The 11,388-nt window shown below is 36.0% G+C and overlaps 1 pseudogene across 1 annotated transcript; it reads left to right on the forward strand.

The window, feature by feature from the left end:
• The first annotated feature begins 6,558 nt into the window (after positions 1 to 6,558).
• On the forward strand, positions 6,559 to 7,473 carry LOC309857123 (small ribosomal subunit protein uS5 pseudogene; annotated as a pseudogene). Its single transcript has one exon. The product of its transcript is annotated as a small ribosomal subunit protein uS5 pseudogene (transcript).
• Positions 7,474 to 11,388: the final 3,915 nt, after the last annotated feature.

Genomic DNA, 11,388 nt, shown 5'->3' on the forward strand with positions numbered 1-11,388 from the left:
AATGGTAATAAGAACATACAAATGACCTGATGTAATGAACTGGACCAGATTGCCAGATATCACATTGCATACCAGAAAGATTCAGTGGTAAGTTTTAAAATGGCCAGCTATACACTGACTGAATTATAACTCATTTAGCTTCTTTCTTTGTGTACACTATTATACATTAGTCAGTATTATAGTAGATAAGTACTTTGGACAGATGTAAATATGCTGTAATAAAAAATGTTTTTCTTCTTTCTTTTAGTCCTTTTTACTTGTAAGACTAGCCACAAATACCACGCCTCCCCCAAAATAATTTGCAATCCAAATTTATCTCTAAATGAATTTATTGCACAGAAAAATATGTATATATATATATATATATATACACTTACAGAAGACATGTTCAAAAATAGTTACACAACAGCAGGGCCCTAAATGTAAGCAGTATAGTTGTTTTGTTTTGTTTTGTTTTATTTCTTTTAAAAAAAGAGGTTATGTGAAATATTAGGATTTTATTTCCAGGCGTAGTATTTCAAGACAGTTAACTACACCTATGGTGTCAACAGCCTCTTGTTGGCAGTATGATTTTATTGGCTCCATGGAATAACAGCAAGAATTTACTATTGCTTCTTTCTTTTATGACACACACAGAAAAAAAAAATTGACACATTTGCTCAAGACCAACCAGAATCATTTTAACCTATCAAAATTGATGGGAGGCCTTCACTGCCAAAGTCACTGCTGCGTTTTCACAATTCACTGCAGACAATCTGCTACTCCCATTATGATAAAGGAGAGCAGAGTCATAATCAGGGAAGAAAGCTAGATTAATACTTGTAATTATCATTGAATATTTAGCCTGCTATAGGATTATTATTATTAGTGTCATTTGATAATTTTCTCTCATTTTATTAAACACAACTGTGAGTAATTACGCTACCTAATATTTCTCTGTATTGGCTGACTAGCTAGCAAACATTCATGAAAATATCCATTAGCCACACATATAAAATGCTGCATTATGATGCTGTTGAATCAGAACATACCACTACCTGATCCTGTAGCTCTTTGAGGATTTGCAAATCAATTAATTCTATGTTTATTGGATTCTTCCCATACAATTAGAAAATTTATAATCGAGTCCATGAACATTATTAGTTTTACCATTTTAAACCAGCAATCACACTTTGATTTTTACAACAAAAGCAGAAATATAAACACACACATTTGGATCAGTTTTCTCTTAGTCTGTCTGGACTTCAAAATCCTATTCCTCAAGATGATGCACACCAAAGTTCTGGATTAAACAAGAAATTAGATGGCACCTGAACACTTGGTTTAATATTCTCAAAAGGATTATGCAACTTCTTTCTTACAATATGACATTGTTTTACAAAGATCCACACTTTTATAATGTTAGTATTTATAATAATCAATAAAGTCAATTAATCATGATTAAAAATCAAACATAAAAATTTCTACTTTTTGCTTTTGCCCCCTCCATTTAGAACTTATTTATAGCCTGATAATTCAAAGGTCCCTATGTTTATGAAAATCTGGACAGAAATAGCTCTAAGATCCCATTCAGAACTTGATATTAATCTAAGTCTTTTGGCTCCATTTATCCTGAGAGCAAAGAGTAGGACAAAGGATTTGAGTACTGTTAGTTTATCTGGGAGATTATCCAAGGTAGAAAAGAATGGGAAAGTGATACAGTGAAGAAGCAACTTTGTCAAAGAGGTACATTGTTGATATAATTGTTGTGGATAGAAAATGAAGGCTTGCTTTTACTGAAAGGTCCTGAGAAACTTCTTTAAGTTGTCCTCATGAAGACCTGAAAACTGACAATTTTACCTATGGTTCTTATTTCCACTTCACTGAGAGCTGTCCTCAGAGGACATTAACTCTCCTACACTTTCAGGTTGTGTTGGAGACATTCTAAAATGAGAGAGAGAACATGAGATGCTATCAGTGTTAAATAACTGCAATTTCCCATGGAACTATCCACCACAGGTTTGGCTATAATCAGGTGTTGGGCCTTGATATCAGAGGGATTTGAGGCAGTATCATTTTAGGTTAATCATTATATCTGAAATTTCCAAAAACTTCAACTGATGAAACTTTGATTATAAACCTATAAATATAACAATAAATCTACAGTATTCAAATTATTTTCATAGAAATACACAAACAAAGTATCAACTGATTAATATTTAAATGTTACAAAATACTGAACTGAAAGAATTTGGTCATATAACAACGTGTAAGAAGTAGAGCTTAGGTTTAGGTTAGAAGTCAGGATGCATTTGGGACTCAGTTAAGAAATTGAATGGAGGGACGCCTGGGTGGCTCAGTGGGTTAAGCCACTGCCTTCGGCTCAGGTCATGATCCCAGGGTCCTGGGACCGAGCCCCAAATCAGGCTCTCTGCTCAGCAGGGAGACTGCTTCCTCCTCTCTCTCTGCCTGCCTCTCTGCCTGCTTGTCATCTCTCTCTGTCAAGTAAATAAATAAAATCTTAAAAAAAAAGAAATTGAATGGATGTCTGACTATCTTATAGGTTTGCTAAAAATCAGTGACTTTGTGTTCACGTGTGGCTATGCGGGAATTTTTAACTTTCTCTAAGAAGTTATTAGATTGATTATATAATGGCAGTAAAGGATGGGGAAAAGCAAAGTACAAACCCCATAAAGACAAAGACACTGAGTATGAGAAAAGAGTAATAGATAAGAAGAATCAATGCATTTGAGGAAAATGGGAATTGAAATACACAATGATTGTTGATTTTTTTAGATGCAGAAATCAAAACTAGCTTGCAAGAAGGAAATAACAGAAGACGTGTTGTGAAAAGGCAGTAACGTGGAATAAAGGAGTAGGGAGAGCATATCAGGTAATTTGGATAGGAAGGAGTTAGGAGATAACTGCTTGATAAATTTTATATGGCCCACTTAAATGCACAGATTTCTCTTCTTTAATTTATATGGAGAACAGGGTGTCGTTTCTCTTCCCTTTCAGAGCACCCGAGGTGTACTCTTTCAGACTGAAAACCTGAAAAGCTCAGGACTCAGTTGCTTAAGCACAGCTGAGAGGACATATTTCAATTAAGATTTACAGTTTGCTGTAGGTAGTAGACTGTCAAAAGTGGTTTAACCATATTTTTCATTTAACAAGAAGACTACAGAGAGTGTTTTCTGGTGTTGGTTCAGAGTCTTAAGAAAGTCAAGTGAACTATCTTAGAGGTTTTCATGGCTTTTTATTCACAGTTGCAAAAATTGCTGTTGGAGTTCTCACTATTAAGCCCACATTTCTGGCAGAAAGATAGAGGTAAAAGAGAATGATATCTTGTACGACTGATACTTTGTCATATGGTTACAATGTAACTAGAAAAGAGACAATAAAATATTTGATGTTGTTTTAAGTTTCCTTGTTGTCAATCCCTCAGTGCTTTCTGATACTAAAGGAAAAAGTAGATGGATATTGACCTGGCAACTATCAACACCTGTCAGTCTCTCTTGGATAACCAATATCTCTATAATCTCTTCTTCCCAGTAAAAAAAAATAAAATATATTCATAAACCACACTGTGCCATCTCAAGTTACTGCACCAAGATAAAATTACAATGATTTTCAGTTGTTCCAAATGGACAGAATACCCTTCCTTATGATATCATGTCTTATAAGATAGATAATTGGCTTGCTACCAATATACCCAGATGAGACTGTGGAAGAGACAGGAAAAAAATAATAATATTTATTTATTCCTTGGGTTGACCCTGTTTACACAGATGCATTACTATTAGAAAAGGTTGGTTTGGGACATTGGAATGAATTTACTTAATGGGTCTGTATGTAATTGGGTTGGAGAAAATTTTTAATTTCTACAAAAATTATTAGAATTCTATCTTATTCCCTTTTGATAATTTTCACATGTTAACAAAGCCAACGTTTTTGTCTAGCAGACAAGATCTTAAATCCTAACAAAACTCAATTTTTTCCTTTTTTTTTTAAGTTTGAGAGCCTCATGTTCTCTCATGCTGCTTTAAATACAACTCAAAAAAACAAAAGGAGCTAAATGGGGCAGTAAGCCCAGACTTTTTATTTTAATTTATTTATCTTATTTTTAATTAAAAAATTAAAGATTGTATTTATTTATTTGAGAGAGAGAGAGCATGAGTGGGGCAGGGGGATGTAGCTGCAGAGAGAGACTGAGAAGTATACTCCCTAATGAGCAGGAAGCCCGATATGGGGCTCGATCCCAGGATACTGACTGAGATCATGACCAGAGACAAAGGCAGATACATGTGCAAAATCCCTTTTTTTCTGGGAAACAATACTTTACAAGAGATGTTTGAAAAAGTACTGGGGAAACAACTTTAATCAGAGATACACAAATTTAATTGACTTCTGTAAAGCTACAGGGATCCAAATGATGGGAATCCCAGGCCGTTTAGGTTGTGGACCACAGAGTATTCTTCTCTGTAATATTTTATTTTCTTCCATGTCTACTAACTCCAGTCCAAGTTCACTGATCTCTTTTTAGATAGTGCAAAACATGGCAAAGAATACCAAACAAGTGCCCAATATTCTACATTTATTACATCATTTCTAACATATAGAAGTGTGTTACCAAGGCTGGTTCTGTGAACAAACCTAGTTATGCTAAAGTGTGTTTTGTTCTCCAAAAATTAAATTCATGATTATCACACAATTATAAAATACTTGTGTCAAGAATTTTTATTCAAAAATTAATAAGAGAAGCAGATATTAAAACTAGTTCACATGGTTATTTGGGATATAAGCAGAGTTGTGCAGCAGAAGTGCTCTGGGCCCATAATTTGGGTTATAGAATTTATGTTTTCTAATGAAAAATCACTAACTTGCATTATTGTTAACAAGAATCCTGTGCATTACCATCAGTTTTCTCCATTATAACCTCTTGCTCTACAGTTTGTAAATAACTTTGTCAATAGCAAGCTAATAAACGGGGTGACTCCAATGGATTGAGATAATCTCCAGAGTTTCTGCTACATAATGAACAGGACTCCATTGAAAGGACACCTAAGAGTTTATTTTGCCCAAAAATTTGATCACTTTTTTCACTGTCCTTACCTATTTTCCAAACCTAGTTCTTTTCAGTCTACAGACAACCCTGTATCTGACTGACTTGTTAATTCTGGGAATGTCTTGCAGATTAATTTGCTTGCCCGAGGTGGTTCCTCTAATTGATGTCTAAGAACCCTAATTAGTTAAGAAAACTTTTTTTTTAACATTTTCATTGCTATTTATTATTATTATTATTATTATTATTGCTAATATCTCTATTATAAATAATTCACAAGGGCATCTTTCTGACAAAAGACAAAGAGCTGGCTACTAGTAGAAAAAGTACATTTGACTCTGTCAGTGAAAGTGGTAAAGGGATTTGAGAAAATAAGGCAAAGCAGTGGAATTATGTGTTAAAACTTTAAATATTATAGACACATTTACTTAATTTCTAATACTGCTTATAATTAAAAAAGATGTTTTCCATGAACCACGCATTACAGCAAATATATTGTTTATACAGATTAAATTTTCATCAAAAGGGATGCCTGGGTGGCTCAGTTGGTTAAGCAGCTGCCTTTGGCTCAGGTCATGATCCCAGCATCCTGGGATCGAGTCCCGCATCTGGCTCCTTGCTCGGCCGGAGCCTGCTTCTCCCTCTACCTCTGCCTGCCATTCTGTCTGCCTGTGCTTGCTCTCTCGCCCACTCTCTCTGATAAAGAAATAAAATCTTAAAATAAATAAATAAATTTTCATCAAAAAATTATAAGTGTATTTTTTTGTAGGATCATGATAAGCATTTTGCAGATGAGAAAAGTGAAATTTAGAAAAGTATGTCTCTTCAAATCCCTCATACAATATCTGGCCTAGATAGAAGGATATACTATCACAATTGAGGAAGATAATTGAGATTACTTAAAATGATAAACTTTACTGTATAGGGTTTTTTACAAGTTTGCCACAGATTCACATTTTTTAAAATATATATCTATTTGTGTAAAGAGAATGCACTGAGAAGTAAAAAGATAGTGATATATCAGTGCTACCAACTAATGGCTATAATATCATCACCTTATTTATGAACAATGAAACAGTGTGTAATATTTAAATAAATTTAAATAAATTCCTATTTATTTTATATATTTATAAATTTAAATGAATTCCTATTTATTTATTATTAAAGAAATTCCTCTAACAAACAGTATGTTTTGAAGGTTGCTAGCAGGAAAGTGTTGTACGACATGGAAGTAATCAGAAAATGTGATCTAAAATTCTGCTTTCAAGGGCGCCTGGGTGGCTCAGTGGGTTAAAATTCTGCTTTCAAGAAGCTATAACAGTAAGTACTGAGCATTAGCTATTATATGCTATGGATGAATAACTGAAATCTACATTTGAAACTATTGGTACACTATATGTTACCTAATTGAATTTTAAAAAGTTAATAAAAAAAACCACTATTTTATAAAACAATATTCCCAACAGGCTCTTTTGCTTTAAAATACTCACTTTGTTTCCTCTCCGAGAGAACACCAAATGGCGGATGACGCCGGTGCTGCGAGAGGGCCCGGAGGGCCCGGGGGCCCTGGAATGGGAGGCCGCGGCGGTTTCCGCGGTGGCTTCGGCAGCGGCATCCGGGGCCGGGGCGGGCCGGGGCCGTGGTCGGGGCCGGGGCCGAGGCCGCGGAGCTCGCGGGGGCAAGGCCGCGGACAAGGAGTGGATCCCCGTCACCAAGCTGGGCCGCCTGGTCAAAGACATGAAGATCAAGTCCCTGGAGGAGATCTATCTCTTCTCCCTGCCCATCAAGGAGTCTGAGATCATCGACTTCTTCCTGGGAGCCTCCCTCAAGGACGAGGTTTTGAAGATCATGCCTGTGCAGAAGCAGACGCGCGCGGGCCAGCGGACCAGGTTCAAGGCATTTGTCGCCATCGGAGATTACAATGGACACGTCGGTTTGGATGTCAAGTGTTCCAAGGAGGTAGCCACTGCCATCCGCGGAGCCATCATTCTGGCGAAGCTTTCCATTGTCCCTGTGCGGCGAGGCTACTGGGGGAACAAGATCGGCAAGCCCCACACTGTCCCGTGCAAGGTGACTGGCCGCTGTGGCTCTGTGCTGGTGGGTCTCATCCCCGCCCCCAGAGGCACTGGCATTGTCTCGGCCCCTGTGCCCAAGAAACTGCTGATGATGGCTGGTATTGACGACTGCTACACCTCGGCCAGGGGCTGCACTGCCACCCTAGGGAACTTTGCCAAGGCTACTTTCGATGCCATCTCCAAGACCTACAGCTATCTCACCCCTGATCTCTGGAAGGAGACTGTGTTCACCAAGTCTCCCTATCAGGAGTTCACGGACCATCTTGTGAAGACCCACACCAGAGTCTCTGTTCAGAGGACCCAGGCTCCAGCTGTGGCTACTACATAGTTTTATACAAGAAAAATAAACTGAACTAAAGCTTGAAAAAAAAATACTCACTTTGTAATGAGAGTCATTACTTTTGTCTAGCCAAATCTTATAGCACTGTTTATCCCTTCCCTGCTTTATCCCTTCCCAGTATCAATAAAGGCTCACTTGGGTTACCTAGAAGCCATGAGAAAGCTTGTAATAGATCTGGCTGGTTTTCACCAGCAATTTGACCACCATGTGCACAGGGAAGTCTATTGATAAAGGCTTTATTGCAATAAGTTGCAAATACATGGATGATTTTGAATTCTCTTTCTTGAGGTCTTGTTTCATGATAATCAATTTAGGGTGGCTTATTGGAATGGATGTTATTAACATATCTTCATAGTTATAAGCACATGGAATTGTAAAATAGATGAATGAATGTGGCATTACTGACAACTGTCCTCATTTTGAAATCAAATTACAGTGTACTAAGATGAGGAAGCAAAGCAGATTTGGGATTATGAGTGAAATAATTTTAAAAAGTATTAGGGGTATGATCGGACTATTGGGTAATTCAGTAGAAAAATGTCTACTGATTGAGATTCTGTGTTCCCTGATTTCAGAGAGAAGTTAAGATAAATAAGTAACACGAGGAGACTAGGAAGCCAAACATAAGTGATAATTTTGTGCCAGGGTGTGTATACATCTGTTTATCTTCTTGCTTTACCACTAAGGTTGCTCCTAGAGGAGAGTTTAAATATGTGTTGGAGCTAATCTCTGTGGATTACACAAGAAACCACATCCTACAGCTCTCCCTGAAACACCCCTTATGATTTCAATGTAATTTGGTTTTTGCATTTTTAGAAATAACAAAATACTTTGCAAACTCATCTACTTTATTACCATCACAAGTGAGTCTGCTGACTCTACATTTTAACACAGTGACAGTCACAGAGGAATGGAGGAATGAGTAGAGTTATCAATATATGTGCTTTTAAGAAGTATGACAGGGTAGCAGCTATTTCCAGGAACCAAAACATGGGTCAGCAGCTGTGCAAGAAAAGTGATGGAATAAATGACTCATTTCAGAGGAGTTCTATAACATATTAGTTCTATAATGTATCTTCAGCCCCCAATTACCCGCTTTGATCTAAAGATAAGGATTTACAGTTAAGGTCCCATTTATGATTTGACTGGTAGGGTCTGAATCATGTTTACTATTGTTTTGACTATTACTTGAAACCTATAGTAGTACTTGGGATATGTGTTGTGTATTCTGTGAACATGTGCTATTTTTAGATTAGATAATTTCTGTCTCGAACCCCTGTTCATTTGTTTGTTTTTGTTTATTTGATAGTGGTTTCAGTAAATGGATATATCTGAAAAATTGCAAAGCCACTATTAAAACAAGTTATTATTATATATAGCATGGAATTGCACATTCCTCCTTTGAATCCGACAGAGCTTCACCATATCCTTAACAATTTGGGAAAAACATGCTATTATTTTTCTTTATAAAATTTCTCCTGTTAGGATGTGATGGTTGTCATCAGCAGTAACTCCTCTGAAGGCTTTGTCAAAAGAGTTGAAAAAATTGGAAAGGTGTGTGAATGAAGCTGTTTGTTGAATATAAAGAAAAGAGCATTGAAGTACAATTCACACTCTTACTTCTCCTTCTATGCTTTCAGATGTTTGTCATTTGAAAATTTTGCTTCTAGAAGAGATGCCCTATATAATTCTTACTTTAAGGAGCAAGTTGCTTTTATAATTTTTTTATTATTCTACCATTCCAGTATTTCCATTTAAATTAAATTCAATACCATTTAAAAAAAATCAAAAGTGCAGCCAGTATTCAATTCCTGGGCTAAATAATTTTAGAAAGCTTTGTGTTATTGAACCTACGGGGTTTTTATGTAGTTTTAACTCTTTCTTTCTGTGATTTTTCCCATTAGTCATGTAAGTGACTGCAATATAACAGACATTGAGGATAAAGAAGGACTGAATAGAACAATCCTTGGCCTCATGAAGTTGAGAATCTAGCAAGGGAGTCAAACAATTCAATCATTCAGAGACAATTTATTGAGTGCCTGGCCTAAGATGAGCACAACAAAACCCCAGCCCAGAGGAATCATTTTAATGGGAGAGATAGATAATAGGTAAGCCAACTTTAAAAAAAAAAACGTACTGATTTTTCTTTAATAGAGATGCATATTTGAACTAAATAAGCACATTTTTAAAAGAGCAGTGATTGAGAAGAGGTTTTTAAACTGAGTGGTCCAAAAGGGCCTCCCTGAAAAAGTCTGTTTTGAACAGATTTCTGAATAATATCAGCTAGGAAGCTGCGTAAAAATCTCAGGGATGGGTGATTTTTCCAGTCGAAAAACTGTAAAGGCTCCAAAGTCACAATAGAGCTATAAGTTTCTCTAATAAAGTAACTTCTGACAAAGAATGAGAAGAAATAACTAACCCAGGTTTGAAAGAAAAGGGACAGACTTTCTATGGAATTCATATTTAATTAAAGCTCTAAAGGACAAAAATACAATAGAGCAAAATTCTGGTCACGCTGATATACCTAACGAAAGTTCATAAACAAGCTTTGGGTAGCAAAGAGTGTGTGGGAATGTTGGTAAGAACAGTGGGGAAGAGTCATCCCTGAACATGTTCTTAAATGAAGCAATTCTTGGGTTGTTTTAAAGGGTAAATTGGAGTTTGCCTAAGTGATTAGAGAAGGATGCCTCAGCTTATGGAAGTTCAAAGCCATAAAGATGTGATAAACTACTGCAGATATTTTCATGTATATTTGTTGTTGCTTCTAGTAATGGTGATCTAAAAACTCCTACTTAAGACAACTAAAAATCCAGACAAAATAGCTTTTAAAGTTAAAAATATCAGAATGATTATAAAAATAAGTGAGGGATTACTGGGCCAAAATACGAAATACAATGAGAGCCTAGAGATATATGCCCTGAAGCCATTTTAGCTATGAGAGCATTTGAAACTGCTAAAACACACTGAGCTGTGTTGTTCATAGACTCTTGATACTAGAGAAACAAAATTCAAAATCCAGCAGCAATCAAATTTGAGGACTTTGGTACAACCCAAATTTAACTTGAGATCCCCAAAGCACAAGGAGAAGCAGAAATAAGACTATAGCCTACCTTGCCTTCTGTGTAAACTGAGAAAGTCAATCACTGAATTTGGAGTATGATTGTCTTGTAGAGTCTCAGATATAAGAGAAAATCCTACCAAGGAGGACCATACCATTATTATAGCTCTTAATTATCCCTACTCAATAAGAGTTTCAAATATAATGTCTTGAACATAGCAAAATGTAACAAAGCACACAAAGAAAAACCATTAACAAGATTTGATAGACAAAATGGGATTAAGTATGATGTTAAAATGATCAATAAAGATTGTAAAATGGCTTGATTACTCTGCTCAAAGAAATGAGAGGGGAAGCAAATTGAACCAAAAACTGACACTAAAAATGATATTGAGAAAGGTTTTATAAATGAACCAAATGGATACTCTAGAACTTTAAAAATATGACAGCTAATTTAAGGTACCACAGGGGTGCCTGGGTGGCTCACTTAATTAAACCTCCAATTCTTTTTCCTTTTTTTTTTTAACACCTTAATTTTATTTTATCTCTTTCATTTGGCTCAGGTCATGATGTCAGGGTTGTGAAATAGAGCCCAGAGTTGGGCTCTGTGCTGAGCCTGGAGTCTGCTTAAGATTCTTTTCCCTTCTTTTTCTATCCCTCCCTGCACTCTCACTTGCTCGCTCTCTCTTGCTTGCAAATAAATAGATAGATAGATAGATGATAGATAGATAGATAGATAGATAATAGACAAAGAAAAATAAAAGCAGATTATGAAAATAAATATAAAGATTTTGAAATGAAAACAAGTTCAAAATAAAATAGAGAAGACCTACACAGCTTAAAGTTCATTCAGAAAATCTACTATTAAAGAAGT

The sequence above is a fragment of the Mustela nivalis genome, assembly GCF_964662115.1.
Source record: "Mustela nivalis genome assembly, contig: HAP1_SCAFFOLD_401, whole genome shotgun sequence".
NCBI classification, from domain to species: Eukaryota; Metazoa; Chordata; class Mammalia; order Carnivora; family Mustelidae; genus Mustela; species Mustela nivalis.